This window comes from Sapajus apella, unplaced genomic scaffold (genome assembly GCF_009761245.1).
Source record: "Sapajus apella isolate SASKATOON/1434 unplaced genomic scaffold, GSC_monkey_1.0 scaffold259, whole genome shotgun sequence".
NCBI lineage: Eukaryota > Metazoa > Chordata > Mammalia > Primates > Cebidae > Sapajus > Sapajus apella.
Genome location: NW_022437199.1, coordinates 101,930 through 124,027, shown reverse-complemented (window position 1 = coordinate 124,027; position 22,098 = coordinate 101,930). Strand labels below are relative to the sequence as shown.

The 22,098-nt window shown below is 34.7% G+C and overlaps 2 pseudogenes across 1 annotated transcript; both read right to left on the bottom strand.

The window, feature by feature from the left end:
* Positions 1–2,274: 2,274 nt before the first annotated feature.
* On the bottom strand, positions 2,275–7,315 carry LOC116545338 (annotated as a pseudogene).
* A 1,031-nt stretch (positions 7,316–8,346) lies between these two features.
* On the bottom strand, positions 8,347–21,990 carry LOC116545319 (annotated as a pseudogene). The gene is made up of 4 exons (XR_004266271.1): positions 21,891–21,990; positions 12,611–12,774; positions 9,542–9,645; positions 8,347–8,550 (listed from the first exon to the last, which is right to left on the bottom strand). The product of XR_004266271.1 is annotated as a C-type lectin domain family 2 member B-like (transcript).
* Positions 21,991–22,098: the final 108 nt, after the last annotated feature.

Genomic DNA, 22,098 nt, shown 5'->3' with positions numbered 1-22,098 from the left:
AGAAATGTTATGTATTGCTTTGAAAGAAAGCATGTTGGCCCTAGTAAAATTTTGGGGAGCTGGCAAGTTCTGCTTGGTGAATGACAGTAGTAGGTGAAAGTAGTCTTAGAATCACAGTAGGTTATTTTCGTAGCTATTGGAAAAACTGGTTTTAGGATACACCAGGCAGTTTTAGCAGCCAGGCTTATAGAAAATTAAATTTTTGGAGCAATGATACATACCTTGAGTGCTTTTTTCCCCCCCGGTCTGTCTACTCTGCTTTGGTTGAGTATGACAAAATGACCTAATTTGTATGATCAACTTTTACATTTTTCTCTTTTATTCAAGGTCTCTTTCTGAACGCATTGTTAGTCAACCATTTTGAAGTTAGGCTTAATTGCCTCTGGTGCCAGGATAGACCTGTCTTGGTTGTCTCTGTTTCACATGAGAGGAAGGTGTGAAAGTCTATCTCAGGGATCTGGCCCATGTTTGCTCAACAGAAAGGCCAAAGGAAAAAAAAGTTTGTTTGGAGTCTAGCATCAAGTTTTATGATTATTTTAACACTTTGATTGGCATCAGCAATCATCTCAAAGCATTGGGCCAATGTTTCGTTGGGGCAGATGGCTTCACAATGATTTAATATGAAATAAGAATAAAGCTTAAAAATCATAATATAACAATAATTAACAACAATATAACAAGTTTAGTTTTTACAATGCTTTCAAATTAAAACTGGAGAAATCCAAAGATGTGAGGCCTGTCTGTAGTCACAGAGTAGCATTTTGTGATTGGGTTGAATTAAACCAGAGAATGTCACCTTTGTAAGAGGGACTACAGATGCAATTTGAAGAAAAAGTTGTGTTAGGAATATTGTCAAAGATATTCACTAGATTTACTAAAAGGATTTCTTATGTCAGGTTTTGTCAACTTATCTAAAATAGTTACTAATTGTGAATTTTAATTACTATGTTTTCTTGCCAAATGAAAAACCTTAAGGAGGAAAACGTGTAGCGTTTTGCTCCTCATGGTGTGGGGTTTTGTTCCAATATCTTGGGAAAATCTGATGACAGCATGAAAACAATAAACTTTTCATCCCTGTTTATAGTTTGAATGTCTCTGATTCTGGCATACGGTGGTTTGGTAAACTTTTTGTGTGATCCATACATTAGGCACAAGATGTGTTTTTAAAACTAGTTTCAGCTTATTGGGATTTAGGAACAGAGAAGTTCTCATTTTTTTACTTTGATGCAAGAAAGTTGGATTAGAGGAACGTAGAATAATTTATGGCTTTGCCTAGTCTAGAGATGGATAACAAGCACTCAGAAACAATGTACAGGGTTATGATCTAACAACAGATGTATTACAGTTTTTTTCTAGAAACTTACTTTTTTTCTGCATTGATTATACAGAAATATCAGATTTTAAAACCTCTTGCCAAACTAAGGCAAACTTTAGATTTTATTTATAGTTTTAATGTCTTTGGGACTCCTAGGAAGTAAGTTTTTATATACTCATTGTAAGGCTGTGAACCTTCAAAGTTAAGCATGTTATGGATATTGTTAAGTATGACATTTCAGACAAAGCCTTAGTAATGTAACCTATGTTTTTAATTGTATTCTGCTATTGAGAGCAGAATTTTATTGGACTTATGTAAATAACTTTACATAAATAACCATATTGACATAAGAAATACTAAAAAGTACATTTAAAATTTTTCAGGAATCAAGTAAGGAGAAAAAATAGCAAATGCTTTTATCTTTTTTCACAAAAGTATATTTTATCAAATTGCTGTAAATTATAGATAGCGTAGGAGAGAAACTTTCTTTATACCTGAAAGACAAAACATTTGAGTAAAAACAACCTTTCAAATAAATGACATAAGAACATTATCAGTTCTAATGTTCTATAGCAGAGTAGGGTGACTATAGTTGACAATAACGCACTGTATATTTTAATGTATCTAAAGAGAGGGTTTGAAATATTCTCAACACATAGGAAAAATAAACATTGAAGAGGATGGATACCCTAAGTACACTAACTTAATCCTTATATATTCTATTCATCTACCAAAATATCACATGTATCTCATAAATATATATAAATATTATGTATAAGTTTAAAAGATACTTGATTAAAACAGAAGCATGGGTCACTGTAAAATAATAACTCATTAAACCAGAGCGATTATCAAAAAACTTCAACAATAATGTAGAAAGTCACATGAATGGAAAAATCTTAATCATTTTAAAGCTCAGTTTTTTAAATAATTAAAAACCTAATAAAGGCAACACAAAATTTATTTTGATGAAATGTAAAATCTTTTTATTTTAAGCCAGCTACCAAAAGGGTAATCTTTTGCAGTGTGATTTTTTCTCCTTATAAAGTGTTGATTTAGATAATCTGGAAGTTGGACCTGACTAAAAGGACACTTGAATTTAATCAAACAAAAAAATGTGTCTAACATTATAAATGCAACAATTAGATATATCAAGAAAAGCAAAGAGTACAAAATCAAATTATATTGGAGAAAAATACTGCTTTTCTAGGCTTTCACGGTAAGTATTTTACTGTCAGGCCAAAACAGCAAAGTTAGAACCAGAGGAAAAACGTTGCTGGAGTGGACAATAAAGCAAAAAGGCCTTTTCACGGTTCTCCATGGTATTCCCTTTTTTTTTTTTTTCTTTTACAATTTTTATTTTACACTATAACAAACAACAACAACCATCAACATACTGCTTTTCTTCACATTTACATGGGTTTTAGAAAATTATTGCCTTTTCCCCAGAGAAATAACCAACAGACAAAAAGAAAGAAAAAAAAAGTAGTACCACATTGCAAACTCAGTAAATCCCAGAAGTCCACAGCTTGAAGACAACCTCCAGGGGCAGGGAGGAGAACAACTGTCACAAGAGACATAAGCACACAGAACGACAGGAAACCAGTGCTCAACAACACCACTGACCCAGGATACACAGCAAGTACCCTTCTCCTCCAGGCATGTACTGCCACCACCTCGAGGGGATGACTATTTTTGGTCCACGATCTGAAAAACTCTTTTCTCAAATGAAGAGTTGCTCTGAGAAGAGGTGGAATGAGACGAGTTCAAGTATGAATAAGAATCATGCCAAAGTCCAAGGTCAGTGAAGAACCCACGGTCAAAAAACAAAAAACAAAAAAACCAGAAAAGCCAGCATCTTGCTACCTCAACCAATTGCCTCACTGGACCCAAGAAGGTATCTAAAAAACACCTCAGGCTTCAAATCAGGATACTGATCATGTCCCCACAAACCCTGTAGGGTTACTTTCCCAACTAGACGGTGATCAGCTTATGCCCTGAAGCAACGGAGACAGACATTGAAACTGCCGAAGTTCAAAAAATAAGGTGGGAATTGTGCTTCCTTCAAAATGAATTGGCTTCGTATCTGCCTTTTCTCCTGGTCCAGCAACTTCTTGCTCCCATGTTGCTGCAGGTTTACTGCCTTATGCTTGAAATGAAAAGGCGAACTTTGAGGTGCAAGGACTGGGCAGTCCCGAGAGGGAAGGGAACCTGGAAGCACAGTAGTCAGCACGTGTGTGCTGCCCCAGTGGCTTGGCCTTCCTTCAGTCCCGAGAGCCTACCCCGAGGTCCGTCTGAAGTTCATTTGCAAGCCTGGTGACCACTCGCTGTCTCGCCGGGGCAGCATGACAGAGTGAGGTCTTCAGTACTGCACAGGTATGAAATGTCCATGAGTCGTAAAACCAAAAATCACAGTTGCTCTTGGGGCTGGGCTGGTTCCTCCACCCCAGTTTTAGCAGAATGTGGCCGTGGCCACAGGGCTTCTGCGGAGCTCCGAGACTGTCGAGTGGGTGGGCACCGGCGCCTGCACCGAGGCAGGAATGTGCAGTAGGCACCCTGCGTGTCAGGGCTCAGTGTCTGCAAAGGGCCTCTCAATGAAGAGCCTGCTGCCTCCCCTTGGCAGCAGGGAGGCTGGGGCTTGGGCGTGGAGGGCAGGATCTCAGATTCGTACTTCAGGAGCTGGCCCATGAAGCCAAAGTTGGGTGAGACCATACCCGTCCTCTGCTGGATGTAATCGAAGGCCTCCTGCAGGCGGAGCTGCTTGGTCTTCATGAGGTAAGCCATGCAGATGGTGGGTGAACGGGAGGTCCCAGCCTCTCAGTGGACCAGGACCTTGCCTCCCTTTCCCCCGACAGTCAATGAAGTCTACTGCTTCTTGAAAGTGGGAGCTAATGTCAGCCGTGTGGCTGTCTTCCGCAGGGATCCGTTTGTCGTGTAGGCGGGTCGTGCAGGCCTCGGAGGTCCGCCGGGAGACATTCAGCAGGGCTGTGATGTGCAGGTTGGCGAGGAGCTCGCACTTGGACGCATGGTAGGCACTTCCAAGGCAGAGGAAGGGAGGGATTTCTCTGTTCCTAAATCCCTTGATACCAATGTTTACTTTTTAGAAAAACATAGTTGTTGTTTTTTTTTCAATCTCAATCACACACAAAACCTCTTTTATAAAACTCATCTTTTTTTTTCCATTGTTAACCCTTAATCACATTTACACACATTCATAACACATATCTGCATTATTAAAAGTGATAAAAACGATTAAGCAATTAAGTTAAAGCATCCTTTATCCCATCATTTTCAATCCTACTCCCCTCTTCATGTCGGCAAGTATTGTTGTATAACACCCATCTTTTATAACTATTCTTTAACTTGCTTAGACCTTTTATAATGTTTTTAAAACCTCCAGTCTTAGTCTTATAATTTTTTATTTCTTTTGGGGCAACTAATCATTTTATCTTAGGACAGAAAATTATGTAAGATTTTTTCATACAGAATAATCTTTTAAAATTTGTATTTTGATTAAAAACCTAGATATTATTAGTCTTTTTATAAAAAACTAATAAATCTTTTTTTAAAAAAGACTAATCTTTTTATAAAAGACAAATAAATATTTTTATAAAAGTCCAATAACTTTATAAAATTTAAGATGCTAGAAGAAATGTATTTAACAATTTATTTTAATTTTTTAACTAATTCGAGTATTACCCAAGCATTTAATGAGTACGTAATATTTAACTTAAGGTAACTTTTAAGATTTTAAGTTATATAAAAACTTCATTCACAAACATTATTTTATTAGTAATTATCCAACTTATTTATTGACAATTATATCTGGATTACTTATGAAAATGTAGCTATTAGAGCTACTCATTTTATTTTTTTATTAACCAATTTGTAGCTAGTTAATATCAGATGTTTAAGCAAGAAGATTAGAATTAAATGGATGTACACCTCATTGTTAACTCAGAAAATATATTTTTATTAAACTGTAATTAACTTTTAATTAAATATATTAACTAATAATTAAATTTTAATTTAATAATGCCTAAATGTAACCCTAACTCTATTAAATTATTAAATTAATACTATCAAATTAATTCAATATCAATTATTAATCTTATAAAAAATTACACAAACATTGTTTTGTTTGAAACTGGGTTTATAGGTTTATGACTAACATATCTAGTAGGGGCAAATATAAAACTGACCAGTTAACTCAGGCAAAAATGTATGTTCACAATTTTGAAAACATTTCTAATTTTGTTTTATTAACAACTTAAAAACAATCTATTTATTTGAAGTTTATTTAAGTCATGTGAACTAAATAAAAGATTTGTATAATTAAAATGTATTTTATATGCATGCCCATTTATCCTAATAAAATTTTTAAAGAAATTTCTGGCCAACGACAGTGCATTTTATCATTTAGACTTAATATATAATGTAATATATGTACATATGTAGAAACACTTCTAAACATATATCCCTAGAAAGAGACCTTATAGCTTAGAGTTTAGTCATAAAATAGTAAAACATATTAACTCATCAGTTGATTAAAAACATTTGAATCTAAATCTTTTTTTCTTTGACAAAATGGGATAAGGCTAAACCTTAAGTTTTCTTTTCTTTTAGTTTGGCTTTGTCAAGAAGCAATTTTACAAAGGCTGTGAACCAAATTTTGGAGACAGACAGTTGAGTCAGTTACCAACATTCTGGATCAGACAAGGAATAGTTAACTTTCAGAATGTGACTCAATTATGTGAGGAGGCCCCCCAGAAGATTGTAACAAGGTTCATACACTATTTTCTTGGTCTCAACTACTTGTCTTCGGCCATAATAATGTTGCCATTCCTTTTGGTACAAGAAAGGTGTCTTTTACATGGGAATTTCACCTTTTGCTTTTAAGAAACAGCATAAAAGTAAAAATGATTTTATTTTTTATTTTCTGACTTTCAAGTGTTTAAGTGTTTTTTGTTTTGTTTTGGTTTATTTTGTTTGAGACAGTCTCCCTCTGTCACCAGACTGGAGTGCAGTGGTGCAATCTCAGCTTACTGCAACCTCTGCCTCCTGGGTTCACGTGTTTCTCCTGCCTCAGCCTCCAGGGTAGCTGGGACTACAGGCATGCACCACCATGCCTGACTAATTTTTGTATTTTTAGTAGAGAGGGGTTTCACCATGTTGGCCAAGATGGTCTCAATATCCTGATATCGTGATCTGGCCGCCTCGGCCTCCCAAAGTGCTGGGATTACAGGCGTGAGCCACTGTGCCTGGCCACAAGTGTTTCTGCTTACATAACCAGTATACCAGAATATTTGAGGAGCTTGGAAAAAAAGTTTAGCTTAGAGAAAGATAAAGAGGAGGAATTATAAGACAAGGGGAAAGGCCTGGAGAGGAAAGCGTGTCAGTTAGCTTTGAGATACTGTTTTGTAGCAAGGCACTCAATTAAGAGATGAGGCTTATTTGGAGTATATAATTTTATAGCTGTGGTCTTTTAGTTTAGATTTAAGAATAGACTGTTGAAGGATCTCTGCAATATTTGAATATGTTACCAGCTGGAGTCCCAGAAAATATGTTGGCATGCCTTTAAACTTTGAGAATCCATTTGTAACTAAATTTATCTAGATGACTTTGTTTAATGCCAAATACACAAAAGCCAATTAAATGCAAGCACTGATTATGAAAAAGCCAAATAAACCCAAGAAGGAAGATCAGCTGCCTTCTCCAAATGAAGGAAAAAAGAAAAATGCTTTTGTGGAGGCTTTAACCTGAAAAGAGAAATCCTGTCACCCAGACCTCATAGCTGAGATCTGCCAGGAGGAAAATAGTTCTCCCTAAGAGGAGATCTTCCAATCAGAAGGAGAAAGACATCTCCAGCCAAAATCCAAATAAAACAGAAGTTAACTAAAATTGGGAGTTGAGTCCAAGAGACTCACCAGGAAGAAATGAGGCAACTTGCAGAAGCAGTGCAGTCATGAGAGTCAATGAGCTCCTGTGTGAGTACGTCATGCCCTAGCGCTGTGGACCAGTGATTCTCCCAAGCTGAGTCAGCTTTGGAACACAGCTGGACACCAAGTAGGTCAAAATCAAAATAAAATATAGGGACAGATCTCTGCATTTAAAATGTTTTATTAGAGAGGTGCAAATTGTAATTTGGCATAATTGTAGGGACCAGGGGGTCTTTGGTTTGTCTAAAGAAAAAAACAAAGATTGGAGGTGTTATTTAAAAAAGAAAGTTATGTATTGTTTTGAAAGAAAGTTTACTGGCTGTAGTAAAGTTTCGAGGAGCTGGCAAGTTCTGATTGGTGTGTGACAGTGGTGGGTAAAACCAGTCTTGCAGTCACAGCAAGTTATTTTAGCAACTGTTAGGTAAAACTGGTTTTAGGCTACAACAGGCAGTTTTAGCAACTAGGTTTGTAGAAAATTACATTTTTGAAGCAATGCTATGTGCCCTGAGTGCCTTTTTCCCCTGGCCTGTCCACTCTGTTTTAGTTGCATATGACAAGAATGACCCCATTTGTTTCATCAATTTTTACAGATCAAAGAAAGTTTAATTTTCTTTTGGGTAAAGCCAATTAGCAAATGCGGATGGTGTATGAGCTCCTCTTCACCTTCATTCTTAATGCCCCACCCCATTTTGTTTTGGCAGATTTAATTCAGACTGAACTAAAATTTTAGTTCAGACTTTTCCCTGTGGTAACAGTCTTGAATAAAATAGCCATTGTCTGTGTGACGTTGTTCAGTGCAATTCTTGCTCTGTCAAAAGGTACTTCATCTTTCCAGTTATATCTTTGTGGACTCCCAGTTTTACATTTTGTTCAATAGGTTATAATCTCCTATTCTGGTACTCAAATTGTTTCAAATTCGGACATGAAAGTCCTGTCAAAGTGCCATGTCTATCCTTGATCTCCAAAATCATTTTCTGGCTTAAAGTTAAAAAAAAAAAAAAAACTCAGCAGAATACCTGTAACCATTTTTGCCAGTGTTTGAAGTGAGTTTTATGTGTAGCCTGATTCATAAGAATAAATTAACCAGACAGATACAAAACTTCAACTTTGTTTAATTAAAAAAAAACTTAGTTTGTTTCATCCTTAATAATCTTATTTTTTGTTGCCCTATTATCTAAGACATTAACTTAGTGTATTTTTTTCCTGCAAATCCATTTTCTTTCTGTGTAGCATCTAGCTGTTGCTGTACCATCATCACTGAGGTAGGCACATTCTTCACTCCCTTTCATAACAAACTTGCAACAAAGTGATTAGCCATTATGTAGTCATGTGGTTTCTTCCTTGCCCACTGACAGCTTTAAACAAAAATTCTACTTGTCTTAAGTGCTGAAAGGTGTGCTCTGGCACAGTTCTCTCTTGCTAGTGTTGAGATACCTATACTAGTTTGGATCAAAAGAGTTTCTTTTCCAAGAATTTGTATATGTTAAACTGGCATTAGGTTAGTTACATGTAATCAGTGGAGGTACCAGTTCATATAAACCAATGGTTTTCAATTAGGGGTGATTTTGCTTCCAAGAAACAGTTGACAATATCTGGAGATGCTTTTTTATTGTCAAAAGTGGAGGAAGAGGTTGAGTAGGGTGGATAGTTTCTGTCATTTAGTGGGTAGAATCCAGGGATGCTGCCTACATCCTACAATGCACAAAGAAAAGTACCCCTTTTCTATGACAGAGAAGTATTCAGCACAAAATATCAGTAGTGTTTCTGTTGAGAAACTCTAACATAAACTAAGTGGCTGAGTGACTGAGAGTCACCATTTAGGGTGTGTACACACATTTTCCAAATTAAAACTCCAAGATATGAAGCCCAGGACAAATTGCATAATAGTGAAATTGCAAGTGAAACCAGATTAAAATGAACATCAAATTGAAATTGACCTGTAAAAGACATCAGAAAATAGGCAATAAAAAGTTTAAAGAAGAGGCATATAATTGGACAAGATAGTTTATAATTAGACAAAAGTTTAAATTGGGGTGGAGGTGGTTGTGTACATGAATCTCAGGTCTTTATTTTTGAAATAGCCAACAAGGAGATTTGTTCCCTTCTATCTTAATTTCCAACCTTCATGGTTGACTCCTTAAATAAATCTCAATATATACTCAATGTCTCCTTCATCTTACTAACATGTACAAAAATATTGGGCTTTAGAGAAATTTAGCTAAAGCATAAGTCCTAGAGAAGGCTGCACTATCTAAATTTAAGTGATTCCAGAAAGAAAGAATCTCATGATTTGTTAAATTTAGCTCCATCTACCTATTGTCCTGTTTGATTTTTTGCCATCTTCAGCCCAATCCAGTGATCAGAACTGTGTTTGTACCGCCTAAGAAAATCCTTTAGAAACAAAATTAATTTCAAAATCATACATGTCAATTTTTACTACAACCTATTGTGTACCTCTTGTTTTGTAGGTTGTGAAGTGCAAGGCAACAACTGTTCAACTCCTGGCCTCACTAGAAAATAGCTATGGAATTTTTAAAAATTACTTTTTTTCTCTGACCTTCAGTTTTCTGATTTGTGAAACAAATATGTGAGATATGTTTTCTTTAGATATGATTCTAAATTGATAAAGTTTCAATTTGAATATCTATTCCTTCACAATTTTCAAACTAAGCTACAAGAAAGCCAAGGTTTGAAATTGAGCCTTTGCATAGCATTTCTAATATTTGCTTATGCTATTTGCCCACTTCCCAGTAAACAGTAGTAGCTTCATTTTAGTGCTCTGTCTTACTTCAGTTTATCTCCCCAAACTATATATGTAAACACTCACACACACACACCCTCATATATCCAGTTTCTTTATAATCTAATTATCAAATTTTATTTTTCTGCTAAACATTTACATTTCCAAATACATCATTTAGAAATAAATACAATTTTTTTCCTGACATTTCTCCTGCTGATGCATTGTTTAACTTACTAATACCCTCGACTTTTTTCTTTAATCATAGAATTATATGAGAAAGTCCTTGAGGCTACTCTGCTGCTAAATAGCTTGGAAATTACAAGCTTCACATTGTATCACTCTACTTTTGAATTTAAGATAAGTATAAAGGAGTTAGGCCAAATCACAACACTATGGTCAAATCCCATCTACACCAACAGTGAAACTTGTAGCTTTTGGCGTTTTAATACACCATCTTCACAGCATTGAATAAACCAATTAAAAAAATTAATTAGTTGGGCCAAGTTTGGATTTACAAATAAACAGATTAATAAAAACACTGTCATACGTTCAAAGGCCTTTATTTATAGTGAGGAAAATAATGTAAACATAATGTTAGAAAATATTCTACTAGATATGGAGAAGTTGTGAGTGTAATGAAGACAATGTGAAATTGGAATTTACAGAAAAAAAGAATGAGTCTTTAAGGGAAACTTTGATACAGGATGTGCTCCAAGAGAGGAGTAGAATAGTCCATGTAAATGCAGATGCCCAAGGAAAAGAGGGTGATTCATAGTCTAGACTCAGGAAAGAACTTCGGGAAAGGCTTCAGGAGAGAGCTTGAGTGGTCTTGGTGACGGAGAACTGGGAGATTTCCTAAGCCTGCTCTGTGAAAAATGTTAACATTATTTGCTCAGTAAAAGCTTGCCCCATTTTAGCCGTTTGTTAGAAGTGAAATAATTCTAAATAGGTGGAAATAGATATAAAAGTATTTTGTAAGACAAACTTCATCTCCTATTATTTTATAATTAAAATGTACATTTAAACTATTTTAAATAATCCATTAAAATTCTCATGCAAATTTCTTCTCCACTCCACGGACAGCTTTACTTCACTCTGTTTGTCACTTAGATTTTGCCAGTGTATATATTACATAGTAGTAACCCGTGATCTTCAAAATGTATTAGGATATTTTATGATCGATGTTTTTTCTTCATCCAAACAATACAAGCATTCTTCCCTGATACATTTGAAGATTTCTCTTAGGTTTAAAACAAATTATTTTTGTGTACCCCTGGTCTTTACATTCCATGATCCTCACTATTTAGTCAGTCTTCGCTGACAATATTCCTAGAGTGAATATACTTATTTGAATATTGATTGTCTTTACCTTTCTTCATCTTTCCTTTTATTAACATTCATTATTTTTCCATCTTGTTGCTTGTATGGCTTTTTTCCCACCAAGAGAAACTCTAAGAAACAGAGAATTTCTCAGAATGTTCATTTTCAAAAGTCTTGCAAAATTCAGCAGCAACACTATTGGCTAAAGAAGCCCTATGATGTTAAGCTTGCAGCTTAGTTCTTGATTTACAGTATCTACTCCTAATCCATCTAGGTTTCAACATTTTATTACCTTTTGTTTCTTGCAAAATAGTTTTGTTTCCTTGCACTGACGTATAAACTGGTCCCTCCTGATTCACATGCATTTAAATTTGAACCGATCTTCAGGCAGATTGCATAAATAAACTTTGTTCACCACAAAGGCAACACACAACTGTCTTAACAATGTGGACTCTTGTGCTATCCTGCTTTTCATTGAAACACTTCTCAATAGCAAATTATTTGCAAAAAAATATTTTTAATCAAGCTATACTACCTCTCATATTTTCTTTTCATTCTTAAAGAGCCCAAACAAAGGTAAGTAAAAATGTATGTTTACAACATAAGTCACTAGGGGAAAAAACAAATTTCACAAATGCAGAGGTGTGGTTTTATAATCCCGTTTTAAAGTTCTTGGAGAATCTCTTTACTCATCAAGATTTTGTCATGTAAATCAAAATTTATTCAACAAGGATTCATTAGACTTTTCATTTGTACCTGATTTTGTGCAGCAACAATAAGGATAAAATTTCAGAGAAGACATGGTCATTCTCACTGAAAATTTATACTCCGGTGTAGGAGGAAACTTTTGATTTTCCTCTTTATTGCATTACTGGTGGAAAGGGTTCCAATGGAAGCTGCATGGGACCTCAGAGACAGGCAGCAAAACAAAATGGGGAAGTCGGGGCAAAGTTTCTCTCAGGAAGTAGAATGGAGAAGCCCCTCCTTCCTCAGACAATTTTCCTTTCTTGGCAGAGTACTGGCTCTTAAAATGTTTCCAAACATTATCTTCTATGTATACTCTTTAAAATACGAAGATAGTTACTCAGTCTACTACTTGATATCAGTCTTACATTCTTCAAACAAAGTATCACTAGGTTTTTCACCTTTATGTCACATGGCATATTCTGAACACCTTCAATATTCTGCATAGATAGGCATGAGTAAAAAGACTTCAAAATTTTAATGGTATTTGAATATTTCTAATGTTCCAACTCAAGATAATTCACAAAGAATGTATCATAAATTACTTACCATTTCTTCTTTGCTGTCAATTTTAGTTAGGTCAGTATGTTGAGTGGAACAGTTGTATTTACTTGAATTTCAATCTCCTTCTTCTTTAGAGAAATAATAGCATTTGTTTTGGAAACCAATCCAATCACATGGGCAAAATCTTTGAGAATCTGGAGTTAGTTTAACTGAAAATGAGACAAATGCATATCTTAGGACCATATAGAATAATATGTATTTTGAGATCACTGGACACAGGATTTTAATGTAAAAGATTATGGTCACTATAGAATTTGTATAACTATCACATGACAGTTTGAAAAAATTTTATGTCTTGTCATGTTAGGTCAAATGACAGTAGTTTAGGATATATCATGGCATTTATATTTCTTTCAACTTCAACTTCAGTGATATATAGGCCTTCCAGAAGCCACCAGAATTATTCTACTTGAGTAGGGTACCCTTTCCATTTCTGGGTAAATAAAATAAAATGAAATTCTAGCATTATCTAAGAGTAATCCCAACAATAATTTGTATTAATCAGTCATGAATCTAGATACATGATTTAATCTACAAAGAAGTCACAAAAATAATAAAACAAAATACAAAGTAAGTTGGATTGTTTGTTGTCAGCTAGGTATCACCATCACTGTATAGCCTTCTGCTAGCCAATGAATGGAACTTGCATGAGATTTGGAAGTAAAGAAGAAGGTATAATTTCTGTAGACCATGAGCATAGGAACTTCACAGGTCTTTCTATGTGTTCCTGTATTGCAGTTTTGTTAGCTTCTTAGGCTTTCTTCCAAATGCGTTAATGCATTATGCGAATATTATTGGTCATCATTTCTCTTTCAGCTACACAGCCCCAGTCTTCAGTTATGCATCAGTCCCGGAACTTCCCACATTCATGCTATCCCTAATTTCTATATTAAAGCCTTATTCTCACAATACGTGTTTGTTTTTTGGAACACACCCAGACTGAATCAGTTTTTGGTACCAAACATAATTCTAAGGAAACAGACCTTGAGGATGAGATACGGTGTTAGTTTTTATGTATTCACTTCAAAGGCATTGATCCAACTACCAGTTAGAAATAGGATGCTGATTTGGTTTAAAGTCTATTTCATCAAAAAAAAAAAAAAAAAAGAAAGAAAGGAAGAAATAGGATGCTGATGACAGTGGAGCACAGTGGCAAAATAATTAGTTGAATTATCACCTATAGTCATCTGGGGCCAAAGGTCTATAGAAGATAAAATTTTATATGCATACACACACATGTGTGTATATATATGTATATATGTATGTGTACAGATAAGTGTGTATATATCTATATACACACATGTGCATATATATCTCTCATATACTGTGTAATAAAAATTAGTGTTTGTATTACTCTTAGATAATGCTAGGATTTATTTTATTTCATTTACCTAGAAATGGTAAAGGTGACCTACACAAGTAGAATAATTCTGGTGGCTCCAGGAAGGCCTACACATCACTGAAGTTGAAGTTGAAAGGAATATAAATGCCCTAATAAATCCTCAACTACTGTCATTTGACCTAACATGACAAGATATAAAATTTTTTCAACCTATCATATGATAGATATACAAATTTCGCATTGACCATAATCTTTTACATTAAAATCCTGTCTGTCTTCCATGGTCTCAAAACACTGTAGCATCCAGACTTACAGGATGCAACTAAACTTGTGAGATACAGCAACTCTCTTAAAGCTTAAAGAAAAATTTATTGCCTTAAATTTATGTTTCTGAAATGATTAAGACTTTTGAAATGATAATTATTCTATCTTACAAAGTTAATAATAGTGATAAAACCAAAGTAGAAAGACACAGTTTAAAAAACAAAAAGAACAGAAACCAATTGAATAAAAAGTTAATGCCAAACAGAAAAAAATTTTAGTCATAAGATGACCTTTGTTGAATACTCTAAAATAAGATTGATCACTAGAAAAACTGATTTAAAACAATTTAAAAGTGAGAGTAAAAACACAAATTAGCAACACAAATAATGAAAATGTAGAAAAATTTCTAGAACACAGTTTAACATAACCGACAAGATAAAAGTAGTATATCTAAAAAATACTATATCTTATTAAAAAATTAAATCTTTAATTTAAAAAATTACACTAAAGAAATCTCCCAGTCCAGATGGCTTCTGTAGAAATATTTCTAATCATTTAGGAAAGGCATAACACCAACGTTATACACACTCTTTCAGAAAATAAGATGGGAGGCAATACTTTCCAACCCAATTTAAGAAGCCATTATAATCACATCAATACCTGACAATAGTATTAAAAGAAAGAGAAATTATAAGTCAATCTCTTATGAACATATGTGCATATATCTTAAACAAAATACTATTCAGTTAATTGAAAAATGTTAAAAGGTTAATAGGTTATGATCAAGTTGAATCTATCACAGAAATTGAAGCTTATCTTAATATAAAATCTGTGTAGTTCAACCTATTAGCAGAAAAAAGAGATAAATATCTCAATAGATCAAGGTAAAGCATTTGCTTTTTTAAATTAGAGAAGTAAAGAGATGACCTTTAATCTGGGAAATATTAAAAATGTTTTCATTGATATTCAGAGTGAGACAAACATGTAAGCTGTCACTACTGATGCTCAACCTTGTACTGGAAGCTATAGCTGGTAAAATAAGGGAATACAACGAAAAAAAAGGCCTAAGGATTCCAACAGAATAAGGAAAACAATTATTATTGGGAGATAATCTAAATTTTTACATAGAACCTGCAAAAGAAACTGAAGAAAATTTACGAAAATGAATAGTTAACTATAGCAAATTTGCTATATGAGGCTCACATAGATATATATTAAATACATATAGACAGTTTTTATATGCCCGCAACAGACTGAATAGGAAAATAGAGTTAATAAAAATACTTCTACGCTACTTACAATTGCATTATAGAGCACTGAGTCTTTTTAAAATAAATTCTGAAAACGATGTGTGTGAAATCTATTCTGAAAGCTATAAAAAATTGCTGGCAGAAATTATGGAACACCAAATGAATATTTTATATGTATCATTCAATATTAAGATAATGATTCCATGAAAATTGACTATGGTATATTGAAATCTCAATCAAAATTACAGATGATTTATATGGCAGCATAAAGGATCTAAAATGCTCCAGGCAAACTTGAAGAAAAAAATAAAACTTTTAAAAGATTTAAACAACCAGACATCAAGACTGCTGCATTAAGACAAAATGATACAGATACAAAGATAGATAAAATCGAGTAGCTTAATATAATAAAATTTTAGCAAAAATGATCTTCAGCTACACAGTTGGTTGATGACAAAGACCAACTGTGGTGAAGTTGGGAAAGTATTGTCTTGTTAGTAAGTTGTTTCAGGTTGAAAGATTACCTAAATGGGAAAAATGCATGCTAATCTCTCTCTCTTAATATTTATAAAATTTACCTTTAAGACGACTATGTTTTGGAAAGTGAAAGGAAAGTAGAAACCGTACAAAAATATTTTTATGTCTTTGAAGTGAAGTGAATTTCTTAGAATGAAAATATAGTTATAGTGACAATAGACAAGGACACAATTACACAACTTTAAAATTCAGAAGCTCTGTTGATTAAAAGGCATGATAAAGAGAGCAAACTTAAGCTTCATAGTTAAAAAAGATATTGGCAATACCTCTAAACTACAGTCTCATCTAGAATATTAAAGAATTCTTATACTCTTATGAACCAAGCAGAAAAAGACAGCTAACACACTAAAATATGGGCAAAGTATTTAAACATTCCCGTAAAAATATTACATCTAAATCAACAGTAATTATGAGGTACTGAACAGCACTGAGCATCAGAAAACCGTCAAAGCCAAAATTGGGTAACATGCACTTATCAGAATGGCAAAAATTGATAAAACCAACAATAAAGTAATAAATGGCATGAAACTATTGGCATTGTCATACACTTCTGCTGAGATTATCTACTATTTATGGTAAATTGTATTTGGGTTAATCTATGAATATTCTGTGCTTAATAATTCCTCTTATAAGTAAATATCATGTTATATCCATTCATTAAAAGACAAAAAATATAAAATATGAAGTTGTTCAAAATCACCCAAATTGCAATAGTGAAAATGTGGCACAATCCAAATGTTGATCAGAAGTGAAAAGATATATATGGTGGTATATAAAAGACATATATGATGGTATGTACATAACAGTGGATGCACTATAGTAAACACCTGCTAAAACAGCCTTGGACCAACAGCTTCTCTTCTGCTTTTGTACAACAACCAGCTAAAAATAATTTTTTTTAGTTTAGATTATTTATTTATTTATTTTTAAAATTATACTTTAAGTTCCGGGGTACAGGTGCAGATCCTGCAGGATTGCTACATAGGTATACACATGCCATGGTAGTTTGCTGCCTCCATCTCCCTGTCACCTACATTAGATGTTTCTCTTAATGTTATCCCTCCCTAACCGCCCCACTCTCTGCTATTGCTCCCCTAGCCTCCAACCTCCCAACAGACCCCAGTGTGTGATGCTTCCCTCCCTGTGTCCATGGGTTCTGATTGTTCAACACCCACTTATGAGTGAGAACATGTAGTGTTTGGTTTTCTGTTCTTGTGTCAGTTTGCTGAGAATGATGGATTCCAGATTCATCAGAGTCCATGCAAAGGACATGAACTCATGATTTTTAATGGCTGCATAGTACTCCATGGTGTATATGTGCCAGATTTTCTTTATCCAGTCTATCCTTGATGGGCATTTGGGTTGGTTCCAAGTCTTTGCTATTATAAACAGTGCCACAATGAACATACCTGTGCATGTGTCTTCATAATAGAACAATATATAGTCCTTTGGATATATATCCGGTAATGGGATTGCTGGGTCAAATGGTATTTCTATTTCTAGATCCTTGAGGAATCGCCATACTGTCTTCCACAATGGTTTAACTAATTTACACTCCCACCAACAGTGTAAAAGTGTTCCTATTTCTCCACATCCTCTCCAGCATCTCTTGTCTCCAGATGTTTTAATGATCAACATTCTAACTGGCATGAGATGATATCTCAATGTGGCTTTGATTTGCATTTCTCTAATGATCAGTGATGATGAGCATTTTTTCATGTTTGTTGGCCACATAAATGTCTTTTTAAAAGTGCCTGTTCATATCCTTTGCCCACATTTTGATGGGGTTGTTTGATTGTTTCTTGTAAATTTGTATTAGTTCTTTGTAGATTCTGGATATTAGCTCTTTGTCAGATGTGTAGCTTGCAAAATTTTTTTCCCCATTCTGTTGGTTGGCAGTTTACTTTAATAATTGTTTCTTTCACTGTGCAGAAGCTCTTAAGTTTAATCAGATCCCATTTGTCTATTTTGGCTTTTGTTGTCATTGCTTTTGGTGTTTGAGTTCTGAAGTCCTTGCTTATGCCTAAGACCTGAATGGTACTGCTTACATTTTCTTTTAGAGTTTCTATGGTGTTAGGCTTTATGTTTAAGTCTTTAATCCATCTGGAGTTAATTTTTGTGTAAGGTGTAAGGAATGGTTAGCTAGTTTTCCCAACACCATTTATTAAACAGGGAATCCTTTCCCCACTGCTTGTTTTTGACTGGTTTGTCAAAGATCAGATGGTTGTAGGTGTGTGGCATTGTCTCTGAGGCCTCTGTTCTGTGCCATTGGTCTATATCTCTGTTTTGATACTAGTACCATGCTGTTTGATTACTGTAGCCTTCTAGTATTGTTTGAAGTCAGGTAATGTGATGCCTCCAGATTTGTTCTTTTTGCTTAGGATTGTCTTGGCAATGTGGGCACTTTTATGGCTGCATATGAAGTTTAAGATTTTTTTTTCAGTTCTGTGAAGAAGGTCAATGGTAGTTTGATGGGGATAGCATTGAATCTATAAATTATTTTGGGCAGTATGGCCATTTTCATGATATTGAGAACTACAAACCACTGCTCAAGGAAATAAGAGAGTACACAAACAGACGAAAAAACATTCCATGAGCATGAAAGAAGAGGTCCTTCACATCCTTTGCTAGTTGTATTCCTAGGTATTTTATTCTCTTTGTAGCAATTGTGGTGAATGGGAGTTCACTCAAGATTTGGCTCTCTGTCTGTCAATGGTGTATAGGAATGTTTGTGATTTCTGCACATTGATTTTGTATCCTGAGACTGCTGAAGTTGTTTATCAGTTTAAGGAGATTTTGAGCTGAGATGATGAGGTCTTCTAAATATACAATCATGTCGTCTGCAAATAGAGACAATTTGCCTTCCTCTTTTCCTAATTGAAAACACTTTATTTCTTTTTCTTGCCTGATTGCTCTGGCTAGAACTTCCAATACTATGTTGAATAGGAACGATAAGAGAGGGCACCCTTGTCTAGTGCCAGTTTTCAAAGGGAATACTCCCAGTTTTTGCGTATTCACTATGATATTGGCTGTGGGTTTGTCATAGACAGCTTTTATTATTTTGACATACATTCCATCGATACCTAGTTTATTGAGAGTTTTTAGCATAAAGTGCTGTTGAATTTTGTCAAAGGCCTTCTCTGTATCTGTTGATATAATCATGTGGTTTTTGTCTTTGGTTCCGCATGTGATGGATTACATTTATAGATTTGTGTATGTTGAACCAGCCTTGTATCCCAGGGTGAAACCTGCTTGATGGTGATGGATAAGCTTTTTGATGTGCTGTTGCAATCAGTTTGCGATTTTATTGAAGATTTTTGCATCTAAGAGGTATCAGAATGATGTTGGTCTCATAAAATGAGTTACGGAGGATTCCCTCCTTTTGTATTGTTTGGAATAGTTTCAGAAAAAATGTTTCAGCAGCTCCTCATTGTATGTCTGGTAAAAGTTGGCTGTGAACCCATCTGGACCTGTACTTTTTTTTAGTTGGTAGGCTTTTAATTGCTGCTCAGTTTTGGACCTTGTTTTTGGTCTATTCAGGAATTCAAATTTTTCCTGATTTTGTCTTGGGAGGCTGTAAGTGTCCAGGAATTTATCCATTTCTTTTAGATTCACTGGTTTATGTGCATAGAGTTGTTTGTAGTCACCTCTGATGGTAGTTTGCATTTCTGTAGAATCAGTGGTTATATCCCCTTTATCATGCATCTATTTGATTTTTCTGTCTTTTATTTTTTATTAGTCTGGCTAGTGCTCTATCTATTTTGTTGATCTTTTTTTAAAAACCAGCTCCTTGATTTATTGATTTTTGAAGGGTTTTTTGTGTCTCCATCTCCTTCAGGTCTGCTCTGATCTTAGTTATTTCTTGTCTTCTGCTAGCTTTTGTATTTGTTTGATCTTTTTCCTTTAGTTCTTTTAATTTTGATGATAGAGTGTTGATTTTAGATCTTTCCTCACTTCTCCTGTGGGTATTTAGTGCTGTAAATTTCCCTCTAGACACAGCTTTAAATGCATCCCAGAGATTCTGGCATGTTGTGTCTTTTTTCTCATTGGTTTTGAAGAATGTCTTTATTTCTGCGTTCATTTCATTATTTATCCAGTAGTCATTCAGGATCGAGTTGTTCAGCTTCCATGTTGTTGTGTGGTTTTGAATGTGTTTCTTAATCCTGAGTTCTAACTGCTTGCACTGTGGTCTGAGAGACTGGTTGTTATGATTTCTGTTCTTTTGCATTTCCTCAGGAGTGATTTACTTCCAAGTATGCAGCCAATTTTAGATTAAGTGCAATGTGGTGCTGAGAAGAATGTATGTTCTTTGGATTTAGGGTGGAGAGTTCTGTATATATCTGTTAGGTCTGTGTGATCTGGATCTGAGTTCAAGTCCTGGATATCCTTGCTAATTTTCTGTCTCATTGATCTGTCTAATATTGACAGTGGAGTGTTAAAGTCTCCCACTATTATTGTATGAGAGTCTATGTCTCTTTGTGGGCCATTAAGAACTCACTTTATGTATCTGGATGCTCCTGTATTGGGTGCTTAGATATTTAGGATAGTTAGCTCTTCTTGTTGCACTGATATTTTTATCATTATGTAATGCCCTTCTTTGTCTCATTTGATTTTTGTTGGTTTAAGGTCTGTTTTATCAGAGACTAGGATTGCAACCTCTGCTTTCTTTTTTGCTCTCCATTTCCTTGGTAAATCTTCCTCCATCCTTTTATTTTGAGCCTCTGTGTGTCTTTGCCTGTGAGATGGGTCTCCTGAATACAGTATGCTGATGGGTCTTGACTTTTTATAGAATTTGCCAGTCTGTGTCTTTGATTGGGGCATTTAGCCTGTTTGCATTTAAGGTTAATATTGTTATGTGTGAATTTGATCCTGCCATTTTGCTACTAGCTGGTTGTTTTGCTTGTTAGTTGATGCAGTTTCTTCATTGTGTTGATGGTCTTTCCCATTTGGTACATTTCTGCAGTGGCTGGTACTGATTGTTCCTTTCCATGTTTAATGTTTCTTTCAAGAGGAAGGAAGGCAGGTTTGGTAGTGACAAAATCTCTCAGCAGTTGCTTGTCTTAAAGGATTTTATTTCTCCTTTGCTTATGGAGCTTAGTTTGGCTGGATATAAAATTCTGGGTTGAAAGTTTTTTTCTTTAGGGATGTTGAATATTGGCCCCCACGCTCTTCTGGCTTGCAGGGTTTCTGCCAAGAGATCCACTGTTAGTCTGATGGGCTTCCCTTGTGTAACCCAACCTTTCTCTCTGGCTGCTGTTAGCATTTTTTCCTTCATGTCAACCCTGGTGAATCTGACAATTATGTGCCTTGGGGCTGCTCTTCTTGAGAAATATCTTTGTGGTGTTCTCTGTATTTCCTGGATTTGAATTTTTGCCTGACTTGCTAGCTTGGTGAAGTTCTCCTGGATAATATCTTGAAGAGTGTTTTCCAGCTTGGATTCATTCTCCTCATCACATTCAGGTACACCAATCCAATGTAGATTAGGTCTTTTCACATAATCCCACATTTTTCAGAGGCTTTGTTCATTTCTTTTCACTCTTTTCTCTAATCTTGCCTTTGTGTTTTATTTCATTTAGTTGATCTTCAATCTCTGCTATCCTTTCTTCTGTTTGATCGATTCAGCTATGTGTATGCTTTGCAAAGTTCTTGTGCTGTGTTTTTCAGCTCCACCAAGTCATTTATGTTCTTCTTTAAGCTGGTTATTCTAGTTGGCACTTCATCATGTAATTAATAAAATGCATTAATTGGTACCAATTAAATGTTATTATGAATAATGGGAAAAGAGATACTGAGAAAAGATCATAATTGACACAGAAAGGAACAGGATCACATACAGAATACCCTGAAAAATAAAATAAAGAATGTAACTTACCTATTAGTACAGTAATAGCATTAGATATTATTATTAAAATAGCACTCATTTTGAAACACTTTTTATGTCTGCTCATAACACCTAAAAAATAAAAATAAAGATATTTCAGAGATTTCTGGCTCCAAAATGATGGCACAGAAGTAAGTTGGCTTTAATGAAAGCCAACTTTCAGAAAACAACAACAACAACAAATTAGTGCTGTGATTGT